The sequence below is a fragment of the Notamacropus eugenii genome, chromosome 5 (genome assembly GCF_028372415.1).
Source record: "Notamacropus eugenii isolate mMacEug1 chromosome 5, mMacEug1.pri_v2, whole genome shotgun sequence".
NCBI classification, from domain to species: domain Eukaryota; kingdom Metazoa; phylum Chordata; class Mammalia; order Diprotodontia; family Macropodidae; genus Notamacropus; species Notamacropus eugenii.
Window position 1 is genome coordinate 377013000 of NC_092876.1, and position 23979 is coordinate 377036978.

The 23979-nt window shown below is 37.8% G+C and overlaps 1 protein-coding gene across 3 annotated transcripts in view; it reads left to right on the top strand.

Annotated features, from left to right (window-relative positions):
- Positions 1-23979, top strand: part of GPM6B (glycoprotein M6B) — a 224312-nt gene that overhangs the window by 57775 nt on the left and 142558 nt on the right. The window lies entirely within an intron of this gene.

Genomic DNA, 23979 nt, shown 5'->3' on the forward strand with positions numbered 1-23979 from the left:
ATCATCTATATTCTTTTAATAGTGATTCTGCTTGACATCTTAAATATCATGGTGAAAATATAGCAAAGATCCATTTCAGATACAGCCCTCATTCTATCTGTAATAAAGAAAAACATTTAGCTGCTAGCATGACTGAGCCTGTATTGCTGTGTAAAGATTCTCATCAATGTGGGCAGACACAGATTCAAGTGACTAGTATTGTGTGATCTCTGCTCCTCTTACAATATTTCTTGAACTTAGTGTGACTCTGATTGGTCTGTGAGACATGGGCTATGCAATATGCCATCAGTGACCAGAAGAATAAAAGAGGCAAAAGGTTTTGTTTGAGTGCTGGAATCTATGAAACTCTCCACCTCTGCAGATTCTAATTCTAAGTCAGAAAAAAATGCTTCTGATATTCTTTGGAATCTTTGAAGATCAAGAATGTGAGCCTAAGAAGGAACAAGCTTTCACCCCCCCCTCCCATCCCATGCACATTAATCTACCCTGTATGTAGGCATCTGAGGGCACAGATGAGTTATTTTTCCCTTTACTCTATAGAGAATGCAGAAGATACAAAAGATTCCCAAAACTTATAGATGGATGAAAAAACCATATGAAGTACTCAGCCCATTAACTCCCCTTGGAAAGGAACTTCAGAACTGCAGTTTCCCACAGTATCCTACACATCCCCTCCTCAACACTGAACTATGACATGTAGCATTTCCCTTTGGTTTAGCTTTCCCTCCTAACCCGTTGGAAGATGAACATACTTTGGGGCTCCTTACCATTGGACCTACTTTCAATCATTTGTCAGTCATGTCCAATTCTTTGTGACCCTATCTGGGGTTTTCTTGTTTAAGATACTGGAGTAGTTTACCATTCCCTTCTTCAGTTCATTTTACAGATGAGGAAACTGAGGCAAACAGTGTAAAGTGACTTGCCCAGGGTCACACAGCTTGTAAGTGTCTGAGGACAGAATTGCACTCACAAAGATGCACATTCTAGCCTCAGGCCTGGCACTCTATCCACTGAGCCACCTAGCTACCCTAAGGGCATACACTGTGTGAATTACTCAACTGACTTTGTTCTTCAAGTAGGATACTGCTCAGGAACTCTCTTAAAAGCAGTCCTTTTCCTCCTCTAAGAAACATTTCACATTAGGAAATTTTATCTTTTTAGAAGATCTGATTTCTGAATTCTTTAACTTGAAGTTAACCCCCAAGTCTGGAACTCCCCTGTTGGGTGTAATAATTGTAACCCATTTCTGCTTTTGCCATATCCTTCTGAAAGAATTTTCTCCGTGTTTCCGCTGCTGCCATGTCTTGGACTGGGGAAATCCAGTCTCAGGGCTGTTCCTTTCGGGTTGCGTGCAAGCACATGCAACTCCCATGTTCTTCAGCCTTATGACAGAAATTTCCAGGGGTTTTTTTGGGGGGGGGGGTGCAGAGTAGGTAGGAAATAGTGGCACCAGGCTCACTCTGCAGTAAGTTTTTCTGGCTTCTCAATCAGAAAAGTTGGGGGAAAACGGGGTAAGATCATTATCTTTCCACACTATTTAGAGAACAGTTAATTCCATTTAATCATCAGTCTAAAACTCAACCAAAAGCCCTAACGTTCATTTATTTATAAAAGAAATTCAATGAATATTTATAACATCTTTTCCTTACCAAGAATTTCCTACACTAATGCAAGTGTAAATTCAGTTTAAAAAAAGTATCTTACTCATCTTTTTGGAAGCCATAATTAAGTACCTGTTTATCCCCAACCCTGAGAATCTGAAGGGATTACAGAAAATGAAACAACAGAGGTTCCACAAGATTCCACAAGATAAAAGGACTTTTAAAAGGATAGTTTGTACTTTGTGTCCCTAGCTATCAGATCACACATATATGGTCTCTCATTGGGGTATTATGTCTCTTGCTCTTCTGGTCATTTGAATTATCACAGTTCAATCCCTCCAAATGTATTTATTTATTTGTTTTCATTTTTTGGCAATCACTTCCATCCACCCCTTTCCCCCCCATTTCCCAAGATGGCAAGCAATCTTATATCAGTTCTACACATACATTCTTATTAAACGCATTTTCACATTAGTCATGTTGCATAGAAGAATTAAAATGAATAGAAGAAAGCATGAGTAAACTTAAAACCAAACATAACAAAAGAGAATATAGTCTACTTCATTCTATGTTCCAACTCCATAGTTCTTTCTCTGGATGTGGATGGCATTTTGCATCATGAGTCCTTTGGAAATGTTTTAGTTCTTTGCATTGCTATGAAGGACTAAGTCTATCAAAAACAGTCCTCGCACACTATAGCTGTTACTGTGTACAACGTTCTCCTAGTTCTGCTCACCCCACTCAGCATCAGTTCATATAAGTCTGTCCAGGTATTTCTGAAGTACGCCTGTTCATCATTTCTTAAAGCACAATAGTTTTCCATTACATCCATACACCACTACCTGCTCAGCCATTTCCCAACTGATGGGTATTCCTTCAGTTTCCAGTTCTTGACCACCACAAAAAGAGCTGCTATAAAAATTTTTGTACATGTGGGTCCTTTTCCCATTTTCATAATCTCCTTGGAATACAACTCCAGAAGTAGTATTGCTAGGTCAAAGAGTATGCACATTTTCATAGTCCTTTGGACATAGTTCTAAATTGTTTTCCACAGTGGTTGGATCTACCATATACCAGAATAAAGTCCAAATGGGTACATGATCTAGGTATAAAATCTGATACTGTAAACAAATTAGGGGAGAAAGGAATAGTTTATTTGTCAGATTTATGGAGAATGAAGGAATTTATGACCAAACATAGAGAACTTTACGAAATGTAAAACGGATAACTTTGATTACATCAAATTGAAAAGTTTTTGTGCAAACACAGCCAAAGCAACCAAGATTACAAGGGAAGCATAAAACTCGGAAAGGATTTTTATAATTAGTGTCTGTGATAAAGGTCTCATTTCTAATATATATAGAGAACTGAGTCAAATTTACAAGAATACAAGTCATTTCCCTATTGATGAATGGTCAAAGGATGGGAACAGGCAGTTTTCAGAGGAAGAAATTAGAACTATCTATGATTATATAAGAGAATGCTCTAAATCACTATTGATTAGAGAGATGCGAATCAAAACAACTCTAAAGTACCACATCACACCTATCAGATTGGCTAACATGACAAAAGAGGAAAATGAGATAAATGTTGGAGATGTGGGAGAGCTGGAACATTAATTTATTGTTGGTGGAGCTGTGGTCATACTTGCAGTTTTACTGGGACCTCTCAACCCCAGGCTTTGGTAGCAGCAATGGAAGATGATAAGAAGGAAACTGACCAACACATGGAAAGATGGAGCAGTGAGTGCCTTTCCAACATTCACATTTGATGAATAGGATACTGGGAGGCATCTATGACACCATATGGAGAAAAATGATGATTGTATTTCACAGGGCAGTTGCCTGGGGTATCTGATGGCAGATTTTCCTAATGGGCAGCAAACTAATAAATGAATGAATGAATCAATGAATGAATGAATGAAAAAAGCATTTACTATGGAGGAGGGGAGCCTCCGTTAGAATTATTACTAGGAATTTATTCATTCTCCTAGATTAGTTAAGAATTGATAAAAGCAATTAGGAGGGTAGTGGTCTAAGCAAGCTCAGTCTTTAGTGAGCAAGTTGCTTAGACAGGGAACAGAGACAAGCTGTTCACACATGCTCAGCTAATTGCATTAGTAGCTTGTGACTTATAGCACCACCTCCTGGTTTGTGCAGATACTGCACTCTGAATTGCTATTCTGGCCAAAAGCTCACTTAATGTGATTGTAAAGTTAGTGCCACTCAGATACTCGCTAGTTGTGTGGCCCTGGCCAAGTCACTTAAGCCTGCTTCTCTACATTTCCTCATCTGTAAAATGAGCTGAAGGAAGTAGCAAATTATTCCCGTATCTCTGCCAAGAAAACCCAAGTGGGTTCATGAAGAGTTGGACGTGGTAACTAAATTGACTAAAACAACAAGAACGGAAGGTAATACCCCTGTGTGGAGGTACAAATGATGCTTTTCAATAATATAGTCAGGTTTGACAACTATAAAGGATGCTTTACAAGAAATCTCTAACAGAAGAGTATTTACTTGCTCAACATTGTCCCTGGTTTTTCTGTCATACTTGTTCATAGCTAGTCCTTCCCACTCTATGGTTGTATAGACACCCCCTCCTTGTCCCACTTGAGTCAAATGTATTCTTCTACGTCACTAGATTAACTTCTGACCAGTTCATCAATTTACCAAGGTCATGTTGAATTGAAAAATATCTCCTAAGTATTTTCTATCTCAATGATTTTTTTTCTTTTAAATAGCTCTTCAATCTAGTCTCATGCTAAAAAAAATATCTCTTTAAGCCTTCTAGGCAAATTTTATCATGCCTACTTACTAACGGAGATGGTAGGATAGCAAAGTCGAAGATCACACAGAAAGGCTACACACAAGCTCAGCTATCTGAATGAATTGTAGTTTAACTTTTAAAGATAATATAAGTTCTTACCATTATCCTTTGCCTGGCTAAAAAGAAGAAAACTGTTGAATAGTAAATCATGATTTTGATTTATCAGAAAACACTTTTATTGAATATCTTCCATTATGGGTCTTTTTTGGTGTTACTTTAAGAAATCTCCCTTTTACTTATCTGTGGGGATCACTGATCTGTTGGCTTCTTCTTGCTATGTAAGTTGGGCAATCACCAAGCTAGAGTGGTGTGTGAGTGAGCACATCTGGATGTTATTGGAATACTCTTAGGACATTCCTTTTAATTTGTGGATATTAATTGCAGCTGGGCAAAAGAGTGTTGCTACATTGGGAATCACAGTTTAAGGACAGAGAATGAGATAGAATGTAAAGAACACTGTTTTTGGACTCAACCTAGTGGGTTTGATCTGCCACTGATCATCCATGTGACCTTGGACAAGTCAGTTTGATTCCTCTGGACCTTAGTTGTGTGTGTGTGTGTGTGTGTGTGTGTGTGTGTGTGTGTGTGTGTGTGTGTGTGTGTGTGTGTGTGTGTGTGTGTTTTCCCCTTCCATCTGTAACAATGAGAGAAAGGGATCACTTGATCTCAAAGGTCGTGTATCTATGATACTATAGGATAGAAAAGGATCTTTGGAAATTTGCTGTAACTTGTCCCTGTATCCCAAAAGAAACTAGACCCCACCCCCAAAAAAGCACTTACAGATTTATTAGGAAAGAAGGGGAGAAACACATAGGGATGTCAATAAATTTATTTTTTATTTTATTTTGTTATTAATTTAATTACCTACAAAGATTTTGCATGTCAGTAGACAAAGAACAAAAACTTAGACTGAAACTTTGGTTTTTATGCAATAAATTTCACATGGTAGTATCAATGCTGCAATATTTGTGTTCTGTTTTGAACTTCTTTTTTGTTTCTGTCTGTGTACTACTTAAATCGTTTATTGATGTTCTATTTTTCTACAACTCTATCATTATAATAGATATGATATTCTCACCCTAAAGAAATCCTCCCCACCCTAAAGAAACAAATATGGAATAATCAAGCAAAAAAGAATTCAACACATAGACCATATCTGAAAATATATATTTCATTCTGGACTTCTAGTCCTTGGTTTTTCTGCTATTAGGTAGATACCATGCTTCACTGAAATCATGTCTTCACATTGCATTGATCAAAATTCTTTCTCTATCAAAGCCATTTTCCTTTACATTATCATGGTCCTTGTGCTTCTCATCTTCTCATTTCACTATGTATCCGTTCACAAATTTCTGGTTTCTCTGAGTTCATCATTTGCACATTATAGCAATATTTTATTGCATTATTTTCAGCCATTCCTCAAATTTCAAACCCATTCTGCTTTTGTTTCTTTGCTCTAACAAATAGTGTTGCTATAAATATTTTTGCATACATTAGTCCCTTTGTGTGATATATACCTACTAATGGTATCACTAGATCATAAGATCTTCAGTGACTTTGAGGATATAGTTCCACATCACTTTCCAGAAAGGCTGGACAAATTCATGGCTGTTAATACAAATTAATACAAATTTGTTAATACACATTGATAAGTTTTACATGGAGCTTAAGTTAGAGGGTCATAATTGCCTTAGTGGATTCAATGAGTATTCTCTCAAAGTGCTAGAAACCTATCCTGACAATTTCTCCTAGAATTATACAAGACTAGCTGCATCTGCCCCATCAAACCCAGAATTCTGCCTTGTTAAGCTGTGAGTGGTTGTTTCTTGATAACACCTACCGTTTTCTGATGTGCTAACTTTTTTCAGTAGTTAAATTTTAAGTAGAATTTTATAGTAATGGCAGGTAGTTTAGAGAATTTGGGATTGTCACAGGTAGAAAAGATTGAGAACCACTGTCCTGTTAAATAATAAAACCAGAATTGGTAAAACATGACTAATGTTTGAGTCTTTTAAAACTTTTTTAAAGGATCATTAGTTTAAGTGAGAACCAAAAGTTAGAAATATTTGTGAACCATAATCTTATTGCTTTGCTTTTATAGAGCAATTTTCCATTTGAAATAAAAAAGAAGTTTAAATATTCTTGAGTTTTGCTCCTGAGAGAAATACTAGGAAATAGCTAAGTATAATGGTCCACAAAGGGCAGAAAGAAACTAATATAACATAAAATGGCTAATTTCTAATCCATTCAGGTGAAACAGAAAACATGGATTTTTGTGTTGTGTAAAGAAAATCAAAATCCAACCAAGCAAGACTCCAAAGGCGGGGAATCCACTCCAGAAAATATTTAGGACTGTGGGATTTAGTTGGGGACCCTAGAGACTCTCTATGTAGTCATCCCCTTCATTTTATAGATGAGGAAACGCAGACTTAGGTTAAATGACTTGTCCAAGCCCCAAGGGCAGAAAATAGTAGTACTCAGGATTCAAACCAAGGTCCACTAACTCTAAATCCAGACATCATCCATTCTGCCATATGGGCTCCCCTGGATTTGGGTTTCAGCCTCAGTGGAATACTATAACTGGTCTCAGCTGTTATTAAATGTTCAAAATAGATCAATTCCATGTCTGCACAGTTGAATTCATTGGATTCAAATACATTTTCTTTCTTTCCTAGTTTTTCAATAATAAAAATGATTCTGCTGTTTTACTTTATTTTCTTTAAAAATCATATTTTAGCAGTGGTTTTTCTGATTACTCCTTTGACTGGGTAGCATCTGGAATAGATATGATACTCTCAGGCCTTCTCTGTCTTTATCCTCCCCACCTCTCAGGATAGATATAATCATCTATCCCCTAACTGAAACTTAATAATTTCATATTTTCCTGGCAATATCAAGATTCAGTAGTCATTATTTAGTAGTAGTTCAAGTTAAGTATTTATATATACCTTAAAAATTCAATTTTGCCTCTGAATAGAGGGAATGGGGAAGAGATTGTTAGTCTGTAATATGTTTTTAGAATGCTGGCACTATTCTTTGTCTTTTGGGAGGAGTCTTCATATGGAACACTATGAGGGCCATCTGCAGGGGAGCTGGTACCACATATAATTTGTTGAGCAGTTTCTTCCCATTTCACAAGAGCTTAGCTGCAGTAGATCATGGACCATATTTGAAACTGACAGCACGGAAGTGTGGATTTTGCTCATTCTCTTGTTTTAGTCCCTGGACTACACTGAAAGATGTTTGAAAAGTCTTTTGTAGCAGCCACTGTAAAATGGAACTTTTTGTTTTTGCATTCTTGTTAAAAAAGCACAATGTGGCATGGAGTCATTTCAAACTTAGCTGAAAAATTGAATTGCCATAGTGTTAACCATCCCAAAAGGTTTGTTATTTACAAGCATGCAAATTAGTTTTATTCCAGATGGTGTCTGCATATTTCCTTTCTATCCTTTTGCCCATTGCAAAATGCACTTTGGTCTTGACTAAGAATAGTTGGAGGAATTTTCTCTCCTCTGGGGAAATATGGAAGCAGTATATTTCAGCCAAAATGTAGGACTCTTAAAGCAGCCAACTGCTGGGAAAAATTTGTTCGGCAGTCATCATACTAATTGCAAGAGATTATTGTGACCATTACCTTTCCATGGAAGGGTATTGTAGCAGCCAGAAACTTAAGGAGCTTAATGTTGACTCTAAGCTATAGTTATTATCTGTGTATATTTAGAAGCTGTAAAGCAAGGTATCTGATAAGATACTTTGGGAAAACTCTCCCCAACCTAGGCTTCTGCATTTGCTGGATAGGTGCTGATGAGATGCTTCATCTGCCAAAGACAGGGAATCAACTGAGTGAAAAAGCAGATGCCTCATGAGAAGATAAAATAACCAAGATCAGTTCCTGATTTGTGGTAGAATTTTCCTAAGCTGTAACTAAGCAGTTAACAAAATGCATTTAATCTTTCAGGGATAAGAGAGAAAGTGAGATTTCTACCCACAAAAGATTTATCAGCTATGTGTTTCCTGAAGATATTTATAATAATATGCATCAATTCAACTAAAAGACATTTATTGAGCAAATTACCATATAAGATGAATACTTCTGATGGAATTAGAAAGAGGAATACAGAGAGGAGACCAGGTGTCATCTGCCAGTAAACAGTCAATAAGTATTTATTAAGTGCAAAGTATGTGTCAGGCCAGCTAGGTGGCTAGCTAATGGATAGAGTGCCTTATCTGGAATCAGAAAAAGTCATCTTCCTGAGTTCAAATATGGCCTCAGATACTTACTAGTTGTGTGACCCTGCGCAAGTCATTTAACTCTGCTTCAGTTTTCTCATCCGTAAAATGAGCTGGAGAAGGAAATACAAACAATCCAGTATCTTTACCGAGAAAACCCCAAATGGGTTCACAAAAAGCCAGACATGGCTGAAACAAAAGACCAATCTTAATTATGAAATGCTGAATGATGAGTGGGTCAGCAAACAAATTATAGCAACAAGAACTATGTGAAAGTCATTAATAAGGATGCCACAAAATACTAAAATTTCTCGGTTGAATTTCAGGTGTCCTTAGAGGAAAAATTATGTCCCTAAAAACATAAATTAACAAAATAGATAAAGAGATGACTTAAGGAAGAGAGAAAACTCTTTGAGCCAATTAGTTAAAATTTTAGGCTAAAAAATCCTCAAGTCAACAACATTTCTATATATTAATAGCAAAACGTAACAAATAATGATTGAAAGGGAAGTACCAGTCAGTCAATAAACATATATTAAGTGTAGACTATGTGCTGTACACTGTGCTAAGTGTTCATATTATTCCTAGCAATGACAAAATTCAAGCAATATATGGGAGTCAGTCTATCAAAATACAATTAATGACTAGAGAGACTTTTTTTTAAAAAGCTACTCAGTTAATATAAAGCACAAGTTAAATAACTGAAAGGATACTCATTGGTGATAACTGAACTGTGCCAATAGATCATTTTAATGCTACCAAAATTAATTTACAGACAATGATACACCAAACTACCAAAGAGTTAATTTACAGAACTAGACAAAACCATAACAAAAGTCATCTTGAAGAACAAAAGATGTAGCTTACTCAGGGAAATAATGAAAATATAAGAATAAAGAGGAAATAGCACATCCAGACTTCAAACTGTATTTGATAAACCTAAGATCATAAATTACCAAGAAAGTAATTTTTTTTTATTTACAAAGGATTTCTGGGAAAATGGAAAAGCAGTCTGTCAGAACTTATGTTTAGTCCAACATATGCCAGAATGAATTCATAATACATATATGAATTGAATATTGGACTTTATGCCATAAAAAATTGTAAGAGAAGTCTTTCACAGGTATGAGAAAGGAGTAAATTCTTAAACAAGTGATAAAGGCGATTATAAAGGAGAAAATAGAAAACTTTGATGACATGAAATTGAAAACCTTTTACGTGAAAAAAAATGCAACAGGATAAAAGAAGCAATCAACATCTTTTCTTCAAATATTTCTAATGTAGGTCTAGTGGACAAGATAAAAGATACAATTTTTAAAAAGCAAATACCATCACCTAGTGGATAAGTAGTCAGGGAATATGAGCAGTTATCAAAAGAGTTGTAAACTACTATCAGCATTATGAAAGAATACTCTAAATCTCTAATAAGAGAAATGTACATCAAAATTACCCAGCAAATTGGCAAAGATGACAAAGGATGGGAATAATCAGTGTTTGAAGACAAACACGATAATATACTGTTGGCAGTGGTAGGAGTTGGGTCCTGCTATTGCAAGGTCATTTTGAAGTATGCAAAGAGAATGATTAAAATGTTCATGTACTTTGACCCAGAAATTCCACTATAAGGAAAATGTCTCAAAGAAGATCAACAACATTAAGCAACACCCCATGTATATTACAATAGTTATAGCAGAACTTTTTGTACTAGCAAAAAACTGGAGACAAAGTAATGCCCATAAATTGGGAGAAAGGTTAAACATATTGAAAGTAACGAACATCATGAGTGCAGAAGAGCATGGAAAGATTTATAGGAACTGATACTCAGTGAATAGAGTTCCCAGCCTAAAATCAGGAAGATGCATCTTGTTGAGTTCAAATCTGGCCTCAAAAGCTATGAGATGCTGGGCAAATCACTTAAGCCTGTTTGCCTCAGTTTCCTCATCTGTAAAATGAGTTGGAGAAGGAAATGGCAAACCACTCTAGTATCTTTGCCAAAGAAAACCCCAAATGGGGTCACAAAGAGACAGACACAACTGAAATGACTGAACAACAACAAATAGATACTATAGTATTATAATATTCTGTACTTATGGGAACTGAAGTATGTGTTCATCCTTCATTGCTGAAGAAGACCATGCCATCAGAGAAATGATGACATGACTTGCACTTGACTTTGTTTTGAGTGAGGGAGGGCTGTGCAGGTCACCAGCCTCACTTCTCCTCCAGAGTCATCTGAAACCAGTGACCAGATATTCATCAGGATGACTGAAGATGACCTAGGATGAGGCACTTGGGGTTAAGTGACTTGCCCAAGGTCACACAGCTAGTGAGTGTCAAGTGTCTGAGATGAAATTTGAACTCAGGTCCTCCTGACTCCTGCACTGGTGCTTTATCCACTGCACTACCTAGCTGCCCCATGGAACTTAAGTAAGCACAGCAGGGAAACAAGAAATATGAGTGCGCAGGCACACACACACACACACACACACACACACACACACACACATACACACATTAACTATAGCAATATAGATGAAGAGAAAAACTATCAAAATTGAATACTGGGAAATAATGATTGTTTGGTCCCAAAGAAGAGTTATGAAACAACACCCCCACCTATGAGATCCATGGCTATGGAACATTGTATATAGCTTCCCATTTCTTCAATATGTCAGTTAGTTTGGTGAATGGTTTTCCTCATCTTTTTAAAATTTATTTATTGTCAGGGATGGCTCTTTTGGTGTGGAAGAGACAGGTAATGTAAAAAACGAAAGATTACAATAAAATTTTCTTGTAAAAAAAAAGAATTGGAGGTTTAATAATGAGATAAAGATAGTATGCCACTAACTTTTACTGGCTGTGATACATATCCATTTTAATCTCTATGCTTGCTCAAAAGCTTAGCTGACTGAAGTATTTTTAGTTTACCTGGTAGACACCAATCTGGGTTCATCTGTGGCTCAATATATTCCAAGTTAGATTCCACATCTCTCTTCTGGGTGTAGCAGAATACACATCTCTAAATCATGTTGAAATTTTGCCTTAGAACTGAATTTATTCTTGGTTTCAGGGATTGATTTCCGACTTATAGTTAGAAGTCTTTGACTCTGCATTTCTGTTGAATAACCGTGAGAGACACAAACCAAAATAACAGTACATAATTGAACTCTGTTGTTCTAATACTAGGGAAAAACCTGGTTTCAACAATACCCATACACACAACCTCTTGGGAAAAAAAACACCCACAAAACTCTTTACCAGATCTCCTGACAAGAAATAAGCAAACATAGGAAGGTCTATACAGCATCAGGAAGGATGGATTAGAGAGAGAAAAATCAAAGTTTAACCTCACCATTCTAGAGTGGGATGGGTGACCACTTGTTGTGTGGTTTGAAGAGATTTTGGGTCAGGTCAGGGTTAGACTAATACCTTCTGCTATGAGACTAGGACCAGGGAAGAATCTACACAGCAGGGTCTAATTAGAAATTGTAAAGATTTGAAATAGTATGGTGGCAATGGTTCTAGAAATGATTGATGAGTGATTGTGAAGGTAGTCTGAATAGTATGGAAGAGACTGGATTGAGGGGGGGAAGGGAAAAGTTCAAGTTCAGGACTGAGAATTATGATCCTTTTAACAAAAACAGGAAAAACTAAAACGAACTAATATGGGTTTGGGACTAAGGGAGAAGCAGAAGACAAATTTAGTTTTAAGTATGTTGAGTTTAGGGGAAGCTAGGTGGTGAATGTAGATATAGTGCCGGGTCTGGGATCAGAAGGACCTTAGTTCAAATCTGACTTCAAACACTTACTAGCTGTGCAACCCTGGGCAAATCACTTAACCCTGTTTGGCTTAACTTCCTCATCTGTAAAATGAACTAGAGAAGGAAATGGCAAACCACTCCAGTATATTTGTGAAGAAAACCTCAAATGGGGTCATGGAGAGTCAGGACTAAAATGACTCCACAACAACATGTCGACTTTAAGGAGACAGTTAAATATTCAGGAGGCATTGTCTAGTAGATAGTTGTACATGAGGGTTCAGATCTTGGATGAGACTGCTAGCTCTTAGTGATAGAATGAAACCATTGAAAGCTACCAGATGATAAAGCTGAAAGGTGCTAGAGGGAGATAAAGGGAACAGCTCTGAAAGAAAGACATTACCAAAGTAAGGGACAGGGATAGGATTGGCTTGTGGTTTGTATTGGTATAGGGAACTCCTATATGAAGATACTTCTTCTACCAACCCACACTTTTTATAGTTGACTAAAGAGGTGAAATGGGTTCTCCAGGGGGTAGTACTTTAATTCAGGTCTTACTGATTCTGGAGATCTCTGTTACCCTCTGCTTTATTTCTATTTAAGAATTCCTGCTGTTTAATTTTTTTTCTTTTTTCCTGCTACTGACTTTATTGTTCAATACATATACCCTCATGTCTTAGCTGCTTGTCCAAAAACAATCATTTATTAAATACCAGGAGTCATTGAGTAGGGAGATAGAAGTTTATATAAGACTTGTTTTTAAGCAGTAGAAAACAGGATTACCAATACATTATTGTCTGTGACAAGACAATGATGTTACACGATAAATGCATTTAGAGAACATCAGGGAAAAAACATGGTCACATGAGGCCTGAAGGAAAAAATCTGTTACTGATCTGAGAGTGGTCTTCATGGAGGACTTGGCATTTAAGTCAGGCTTTGAAGAATGGATAAGAATTCAACAAGCAAAGAAGCAGAGTGGAAAAAATTCCAGGAACGTGTGAACAAGGAGAAAGGAACACGTAAATTGACTAAGTGCTTCCTATCTCTTTTGATCCTCACAACTATTCTATAAGCAGGTGCTGTTATGATCCCCATGTTGCAAATGAAGAAACTGAGACTGAGAGGAGTTCAAGTGACCTACCCAGGGTAACACAAATAGTAAGTGTTGAAGGCTGGATTTGAACCCAAAGTCTTTCTGACTCAAGACACTGCATACTATCTGATGTGCCACCTACCTGCCCAAACACAAAGGCATGAGATAGAATAGTTTAAACACAGGGTTGGGGAACCTGTGATCACAAGGTCACATGTGGCCCTCTGAGTCCTCAGGTGTGGCTCTTTGATTGAATCCAAATTCCACAAAACAAATCACCTTAATAAAAGAATTTGCTCTGTATAATTTGGACCTAGAATGACACATGTGGCCTCAAGACAACAGGTTCCCCACCTCTGATTTAGAGTGTTTAGGGATGGGGGAGCAAGAGAAGAGAAAGTAAACTTTTTTTGCTAAATTAATTAATTTTTAATTTTCAACATTCACTTCCACAAGATTTTGAGTACCAAATTTTCTCCCCATCTCTCCCCTCATCCCACCCCAAGACAGCAGGCATTCTGATGACCCCTTTCCCTACTCTGCCCTCCCTTCTATCACAACCCTCCCATCTCTTATCCCCTTCCCCTCTATTTTCTTGTAGGGCAAGATAAATTCCTATACCCTATTGCCTGTATGTCTTATTTCCCAGCTGCATGTAAAAACAATTTTTAAAATTCATTTTTAAAACTTTGAGTTCCAACTTCTCTCCCTTCCTCCCTCCCCACCCACCCCCATCAAGAAAGCAATTCAGTATAGGTTATACATATGTAGTCATGCAAAACACTTCCATCCTATTCTGCCCCCAATATATTCTAATCTCTCCTTTGACCCTGTCCCTCCTCAAAAGAATTTACTTCTAATTACCCCCCTTTCCATTTGCCCTCCCTTCAATCACCCCTACCCCTTTTGTCCCCTGCCCTCTTACTTTCCTATAGTGTAAGATAAATTTTCATACCAAATTGAATGTGCGTGTTATTCCCTCCATAAACCAAATCCAATGAGAGTAAGATTCACTCTTTCCCTCTCACCTCCCTCCTCTTCCCCTTCACTCAAAAAACATTTTCTTGATATGCATTTGGGGGGCAGAGCCAAGAAGGCAGAGTAGAAAGACGTAGATATGGAGGCTTTCTTCACACAGTCCATAAAAAACCTGTGGAGAGGCACTCTCAACAAATTGTGGATCAGCAGAAGTGGAGAACAACAGAGTGGTGGAGATTTCCCACCCAGAGTGACCTGAGAGGCCCACGGGAAATGTCTGTTGCACCCGACGCTGAGAAGAGCCCAGCCCAGCCTTGGCCACATGTGCAGCTCGTGAACAGCCCTTGGGGGCGGAATCTCCAGTCGTGGAATCCCCAGTCCCAGTAGCAGCGGTTCTCAGATCCCTCAACCCATAGGCTCCAAAGATCAGTGATGGGGTTTTTTCAACTGGCCAGGAAAAGAGAAGGGCCTTCCCATAGCTCTGGCAGCAGGCAGCGGCCACAGAGGCTGCACAGCAGCCCATGTAGACAGCTCCATTGTTGGACTGTAAAAACCCCTGGGGGCACCGAAGAGCTGAGTCTTACCTCAGCCCTAAGTAGAGGCCCTGAGGCATCTGGTCTTTGTCTCCCTCTGAATGGCAACCCTGCCCATCCAGCTTATCTGAAAATCAGCCCCCAGTGCTGACTTGGTGGAACTGGAGGCCAGATGGCTGTGGAGAGGAAACTCTGCTAAGATTCTGAGCACAAAAATCCTCTCTGCACCCAGACCAGTTCGTGCTTGATTGTGCCACCTTGGAGGAACTGAGATCTTACAGATTCCCAGAGTATACCCTACTCTTGACAAAGGACCCAAAAGTCAAGTAACTGGTTGTGAAAAATGCCCCAAAAAGGGGGGAAAAATAAGACTATAGAAGGTTACTTTCTTGGTGAACAGATATCTTCTCCCATCCTTTCAGATGAGAAAGAACAATGCTTAGCATCAGGGAAAGACACAAAAGTCAAGGCTTCTGTATCCCAAACATCCAAAATAAATATTCAGTGGGCTCAGGCCATGGAAGAGATCAAAAAGGATTTTGAAAATCAAGTAAAAGAGGTGGAGGAAAAATTGGGAAGAGAAATGAGAGAGATGCAAGAAAAGCATGAAAAGCAGATCAACATCTTGCTAAAGGAGACCCAAAAAAATGCTGAAGAAAATAACACCTTGAAAAATAGGCTAACTCAATTGGCAAAAGAGGTTCAAAATGCCAATGAGGAGAAGAATACTTCAAAAAGCAGAATTGGCCAAATGGAAAAGGAGATTCAAAAGCTCACTGAAGAAAATAGTTATTTCAAAATTAGAATGGAACAGATGGAGGCTAATGACTTTATGAGAAACCAAGAAATCACAGAACAAAACCAAAAGAATGAAAAAATGGAAGATAATGTGAAATATCTCATTGGAAAAACAACTGACCTGGAAAATAGATGCAGGAGAGACAATTTAAAAATTATGGGACTGCCTGAAAACCATGATCAAAAAAAGAGCCTAGACATCATCTTTCATAAAATTATCAAGGAAAATTGCCCTGATATTCTAGAACCAGAGGGCAAAATAAATATTGAAAGAATCCACCAATCCCCTCCTGAAAAAGATCCTAAAAAAGAAACTCCTAGGAATATTGTGGCCAAATTCCAGAGTTCCCTGGTCAAGGAGAAAATATTTCAAGCAACTAGAAAGAAACAATTCAAGTATTGTGGAAATACAATCAAGATAACACAAGATCTAGCAGCTTCTACATTAAGGGATCAAAGGGCGTGGAATATAATATTCTAGAAGTCAAAAGAACTAGGACAAAAACCAAGAATCACCTACAGAGAAAAACTGAGTATAATACTTCAGGGGAAAAAAAGGTCTTTCAATGAAATAGAGGACTTTCAAGCATTCTTCATGAAAAGACCAGAGCTAAAAAGAATATTTGACTTACAAACACAAGAATCAAGAGAAGCATGAAAAGGTAAACAGCAAAGAGAAGTCATAAGGCACTTACTAAAGTTGAACTGTTTACATTCCTACATGGAAAGACAATATTTGTAACTCTTGAAAGTTTTTTCAGTATCTGGGTAGTTGGTGGAATTACACATACACACACACACACACACACACACAGAGCACAGGGTGAATTGAATAGGATGGGATCATATCTTTTAATGATGAAATTAAGCAGTGAGAGAGAAATATATTGGGAAGAGAAAGGGAGAAATGGAATGGGGCAAATTATCTCATAAAAGAGGCAAGTAAAAAGACTTTTCAGTGGAGCAAAGAAGGGGGGAGGTGAGAGAAAAAACATGATGCTTACTCTCATCACATTCAACTAAAGGAAGGAATAAAATGCACACTCATTTTGGTATGAAAACCTATCTTACAATACAGGATAGTGGGGGAGAAAGGGATAAGCCGGGTGGGGGTGATAATGGAAGGGAGGGCAGTGGGAGAAGGGAGCACTCTTGGGGAGGGATAGGATCAAAATAAAGAATAGAAGAAGGATAGGATGGAGGGAAATATAGTTAGTCTTATACAACACAACTATTAGGGAAGTCATTTGCAAAATTACACAGATATGGCCTATGTTGAATTGGTTGCCTTCCCAAAGGGAGTAGGTAGGGAGGGAGGGATGAAGAGAAGTTGGAACTCAAAAGTTTTAGGAACAACTGTTGAGTATTGTTCTTGCAACTAGGAAATAAGAAGTACAGGTAATGGGGTATAGAAATTTATCTTGCCCTACAAGACAAAAGAGAAGATGGGGATAAGGGAAGGGAGGGATGTTGGAAGGAAGGACAAATTGGTGATAGGGGTAATTAGAATGCTCGATATTTAGGGGTGGGGGAAAGGGAGAAATGGGGAGAAATCTTGGAACCCAAAATTTTGTGGAAATGAATGTTGAAAACTTAAATAAATTTAAATTAAAAAAAAAAGAAAAAACATTTTCTTGCCTTTTTTATGTGAGATAATTTACCCCATTCTATTTCTTCCTTTCTCCTCCCAATATATTCCTCTCTCACCCCTTAGCTTTAATTTTTTAGATATCATCCCTTCATATTCAACTTACCCTCTGCCCTCTGTCTATATATAATATATATAGACATATAGACATATATATATAGACACACACACATATATATATATATGTATATATGCATATAATCCCTCCATCTACCCTAATACTGAGAAAAGTCTCAAGAGTTAGAAATATTATCTTTCCATGTAGGAATGTAAACAGCTCAACTTTAGTAAGTCCCTTTTGATTCTCTTTCCTGTTTACCTTTTCATGCTTCTCTTGATTCCTGTATTTCAGTGTCAGATTTTCTATTCAGCTCTGGTCTTTTCATCAAGAATGCTTGAAAGTCCTCTATTTCATTGAATGACCATTTTTACCCCCTGAAGTATTATATTCAGTTTTGCTGGATAGGTGTTTCTTGGTTTTAATCTTAGCTCCTCTGAACTCTAGAATATCTTATTCCACACCCTGCAGTCCCTTAATGTAGAAGCTGCTAGATCTTGTGTCGTCCTGATTGTGTTTCCACAATATTCAAATTCTTTCTTTCTAGCTGCTTGCAATATTTTCTCCTTGACCTGGGAGCTCTGGAATTTGGCTATAATATTCCTAGGAGTTTTCCTTTTGGGATCTCTTTCAGGAGGCTATCAGTGGATTCTTTCAATGTCTATTTTACCTTCTGGTTCTAGAATATCAGGGCAGTTTTCCTTGATAATTTCTTTAAAGGTGATGTCTAGGCTCTTTTTTTGATCATGGCTTTCAGGTAGTCCAACAATTTTCCTGGATCTATTTTCCCAGTTAGTTGTTTTTCCAGTGAGATATTTTACATTGTCTACTATCTTTTTCATTCTTTTGGTTTTGTTTATAATTTCTTGGGTTTTCATTGTCACTAGCTTCCATCTGTTCCATTCAAATTTTTATGGAATTATTTTCTTCAGTGAGATTTTGGACTTCCTTTTCCATTTGGTCAATTCTGCTTTGTAGGGCCTTCTTCTCCTCATTGGCTTTTTGGATTTCTTTTGCCATTTGGGTTAGTCTATTTTTTTTTTTTTTGGCTTGTTTTCTCTGTTTTTTTTTAATTTTATTTTTTAATGTTTAATAATCACTGCCATACAATTGAGATTTTATCCCCCCCACACCTACCCCCCAGTACCCCCCCTCCCTCCCCACGACTGCATACAATTCTGTATAGGTTCTACATATACTTTCCTATTGAGTACATTTTCGCTATAGTCATGCTATGTAGTCGAACTAAAATAAATGGAAGAAATCATATAACAAATCAAAACATGATTCATAAAAACATACACATACACAAACATGATCTGCTACATTCTGCGAATGACTTCCATATTTCTTTCTCTGAGTGTGGAAGGCATTTTGCCTTAGAGAACCACCATTGGGATTTTTTTTTTATTTTTAAGAAGTTCTTGCGTTATTACGAAATTCCAAGTCTACCAGAAAAAACTCTCGCACACTGTGGTTGTTGCTGTGCACAAAGTTCTCCTGGTTCTGCTCCTTTCACTCAGCATCAGGTCATACAAGTCCTTCCAGGCCTCTCTGAAGTCTTCTTGTTCATCATTTCTTATGGCACAATAGTACTCCATTACATTCATATACCATAATTTATTCAGCCATTCCCCAATTGATGGACATCCCCTTGACTTCCAGTTTTTGGCAACTACAAAGAGTGCTGCTATAAATATTTTTGTACATGTGGGACCCTTTCCCATTTTTATGATCTCTTGGGGATACAGTCCTAGTAGCGATATTGCTGGGTCAAAGGGTATGCACATTTTTGTAGCCCTTTGGGCATAGTTCCAAATTGCTCTCCAGAATGGGTGGATGCGCTCACAGTTCCACCAACAATGAATTAGTGTTCCAACTCTCCCACATCCTCTCCAGCATTTATCATTTTCTTGTTCTGTCTAGTCTATTTTTACAGTGTTATTTTCTTCAGTATTTTGGGTGGTCTCCTTTAGCAAGCTGTTGACTCATTTTTCATGATTTTCTTGCATCACTCTCATTTTTCTTTCCAATTTTTCCTCCACTTCTCTTGCTTGATTTTCAAAATCCTTTTTGAGCTATTCCATGACCTGAGACCAAGTCATACTTTTCTTGAAGGCTCTGGATGTAGGAGTTTTGACTTTGTTGTCTCCTTCTGGTTGTATGGTGTTTTGATCTTCCTTGTCACCAAAGTAAGATTCTACAGTCTGATTTTTTTTCCTTTTTTGCTCATTTCTGAAGCCAATTACTTGACTTTTGAACTCTTTGTCAAGATAGTTCTCTGCTTCCAGTGGGAGTGGCAGGGTGTACTGTCAGCCACTCAAACCCCCTCAATCTGTGGGGCTGGAGCTCCAGAAACAGCTACTGTCACTGTCCCTGCTGTTGTCACAGGCTCCTCAGCCCCCTCCATCTTCCTGAGACTTGGGCTGAACCATTCTATTCTCTCACACAGGTCTAACAGGCTTTTTTACTGACCTTCCAATTTGTCCTCAACATTTTGGGGTTGTGAAGTCTGGAAAACGCCATGAATGCAAGTGATTCAGTCCACCTGAGGCCTGCTCAGGTGCCATCTATGCCAACTCGGCCCATGTTGGACTGTACTCTGCTCCCAGCCAGGCATGATAGATGCTTCCTGTTGACCTTCTAGGCTGTCTGGGGCTGGAGATTTGTATCACTCTGTCATTCTGTGGGTTCTACAGCTCCAGAATTTGTTTAGAGTCATTTTTACAGTTATTTAGCTGGGTTTGGGGGGAGAACTCTAGCAAGTCCCTCCTTTTACTCCATCATTTTGGCTCTGCCCCCAGTTAGAAAGTCAGCTTAAACTTAGAGTATATGGGGTGGGAAAGTAGAGTTTTTGCCAGATCCTGGCTTCTATTTCTTCCTTCACCATGAAGCAACTCTATAACCTTTGAAAATCATTTAGCCTACTTGAGTGATAACATGGTGTGTCCGCATCAAAGAAGGTACTGTGCTCTACGACCAAAGCAGAATTGCAGGAGGCCAAAAGAAATGTGAATTGAACCAATTTAGAGATATCTCTACTCTTACTGTCTATATGGACCAGTGGTAGAGCTTCCCATGTTTGTATTGGTCTGATCAGCCACAGCTGGCACAATGCACATTGATCCCAATATAGTGATGTCATTTTGGTTCTTTTCAAACACAAAGAACAACAACCAACCAAACAACCCTATTTAGGCCTCAGTTTCTTTATATATAAGATAATAGGATTGAGCTCTAAGGTCCCTTCTAGATTTGAAATTGTATGAATCTATAATACTAAAAATTTTACCCTTTTATTTAATATATCTATAAATAGTCCCTCCCCTCTTTTTTCCCCTCACCAAACTGTTTGCTGAGATGCTTAAAAATTAGAGAATATAGAGCCAAGTGAAAATTCCTCTGAAGTAAGAATCTTGACTCCTGAAGAAAGGGCCAATCATTTACTGCCATATAATTACTGCTGTACCTAAGTTATTTTCCTAGCAGAATTTTATAAGTTCATTCTGGGATTTGGAGATGGGAGTCTTAAAAATTCTCCAGCGACATTATCATTCTTACTGATTTACTAAGAGAGGGGGTTTTTTTTATTATTATTTACAGTTCTTACAAAATAAAGCATTTGTTTTAAAATACATTGGTGGAAAGCATGTTTTCTTTGGATGAAGAAATGTGATGTTTCTTTAGCAATGCTGCCATTGAGACTCTATCATTCTCTCTGGGGTCATGTTTGTACAACCTCATATAATTCAAGTTATCATCTCTGTAATAAAGGGTAGAAAGTTGATCTTTAAAAAAAAAAAAAGTCTTACAAAATGATGTGCAGAATGAAGACCTGGAAACTATCAGCAGCATAACTTTACTTTCTTCCTCCAAATGGGAAATTGTTTCTACCAGCCCCACACATTCATTCCTATTATCTTTATCCAAATCCAGATCTGAAGCATTCTCTTGCTAAAGATTACCTGAAATGTAATGAATTAAGGTAGGAATCCTTGGTTTGCAATTGAGTAGGATCTTGAGTTTAGAGATGAAAAAGACTGAGGACTAGCAGAGAAGGAGCTTATTTAACTAAAAATCACACCGGGAGAGCTGGGATTGGAACTGTGACTTTAGACCCCTTATCCAGTATTCTTTATACTACCAAATAATGCTTGTTAGAAAATGAATCATGAGGAGGTGTAACTTTTTACCTTTTTATTTGATTTTAAAGACTTTTCAAAGTAGGATTTCTTTACCTTGTGTGTGTGTGTGTGTGTGTCTGTGTCTGTGTCTGTGTGTGTGTGTGTGTGTGTGTGTGCCATGGACTTTTTTGGCACTCTGGTGAAGTTTATGAACTCCTTCTTAGAATGTTTTTAAATGTAAAAAAATATATATAGAGAGAGAGAATTACAATGGACATTGTATTGAAATAGCTCTCTCTCTCTCTCTCTCTCTCTCTCTCTCTCTCTCTCTCTCTCTCTCTCTCTCTCTCTCCATAGTATGTATTCTAGAGGATTTTAGTGATAAGAAAAAAGCATGTAGATTCCTTTCTACATGAAATAAACGTCCATTTCTCTTTTCCCTTTTTGTCCATATGCTTGAAAAAGGTGTCCAGTTTGAGATCCTTTCCAGATGTTCTGCTCTTCAGTGAGTCCGCCTGACTTTTAGAGTTCCAAGGTGTGCCTTCTTCTTGTAGCTTGAGGAAGCTAGTGTTTTCTTTCTAGATAAATGAGGTCTTCTCAATAGGCTAAAAATCAGATCTGGGATAGGTAGGGAATTGGTATATAGGTAGGGAACTTGGTATATACTACCAAGTATTCTCTCCTCCTCCTCTCCCTCTTCAGATGACTCAGACTCCTCTGGGGCTGAGCCACTGGAATATGAGCTCTGATGTACTTAAAGTTCTCCACATTAAACCAGAGAGAACTAGATTGAAAAAAAAAGGAACTAGATGTCCCTGTTGGTAAATTCTGTTGGGGGAGGTTTGGAGAGTGGCCTTGGGAAAGCCAGCACAGTGAAATAAACAAATTCTTAGCCCATAGCAGAGGGAAACAGGCTATCTCTCATCTTTTCAAGATCTATCTTATGTCACACTTATCAGGAGGGGGAGGACAATTTTGAGTAGCATTGTAGAGGAAATAGGTCAGATAAATTGTCATTTAATCACAATGATGCCTAGAATATGCCCAGATTCCTCTGGGTGGTCACAGATCCATAAAGAGTGGAGCAGAAGTCTCACATGAGGGTGAAGTCACCAAGACCAATGTTGACTTGCCATAAAGCTTGCCTGAGATGTTTTGTTTTTCCTTCTGTAATTTAAACAGTCAAAACAATGACATTGTAATCTCTAGGGATAATGGTATTACAAAGATTTCTGGTCATGTACTCAGTAATCTAAAAAACTAGACATCTGAATAGGTTATAGCCCTGGTTATGTTAAGGCAGAGCAATGGAGGGAGTCATAAGCCGCTAGTTTTCCCATAGGGAATTTCAGAGGTACTGGGAGTTTTTTTAATTTGTTTGAAAGGAGTATGGGAGTGTCATGTGTGTGTGTGTGTGTGTGTGTGTGTGTGTTGTGATTTTAGAAAAACACTAGTGTTAAGGAACAAGAATAGCCCCCTCTGTTAGACTTTGCATGTTATCATCAAAGAAGAAAACATTCCTCCTAATATAAATATATAAAGCTGAAACTTTGGATATCATCTAATCCAACTCTTTTATTCTTGGAAACTAGGGAGCACAGTGGATAGAGGATCTGATTTAGAATCAAGAAACACTGAGTTCACATTGTGCCTCGGATATTTCCTAGTTGTGCAACTCTGAGAGAGTCACTTAAAATGTCTTTGAAGGTCTTTCCTCTTCTGCAAAATGAGGATAGCAATAGCCAGCAATAGCCCCTGCCTGGGTCATTGTGAAGATTAAGAGAGAGAGAGAGAGAGAGAGAGAGAGAGAGAGAGAGAGAGAGAGAGAGAGAGAGAGAGAGAGAGAGAGATCGCTTTGTAAACCTCAAGGAACTATAAAAATGCTAGTTGTAATTATTTGTACAAATGAAGAAAATGTGACTTGTTCAAGGTCACATGGCTTTTAAGTGACAAAACTAGGACCAGGATACATGTCTTTTTGATTCCTATTTTAACATTTTGTTTTCTATTCTGTCATGTCCATTTTCTTTCTGATGTCCTCAAACAGAGGACAGAAGTTATATTACTTAACCAAACTCATGTAACTAGCTAGTGGTATGAAGAACATTTTTTTACCTGACAAAAGGATAAGTGCTGTCACCAGTAGAACACGGTTTTACTGTATGGGATAAAGAGCATACAAAGGACTGACCAAAGATGTGATTCAAGAGGATTTATTTCCCTCAGTTAGACTTTTCTCCAGTGAAAAACCTTCATTTTTAATACCCACACAGAACAAAATAGGAAGTTTGAAATGGCTGTAGAGTTCTGACCCTAATAACCTAGTTGG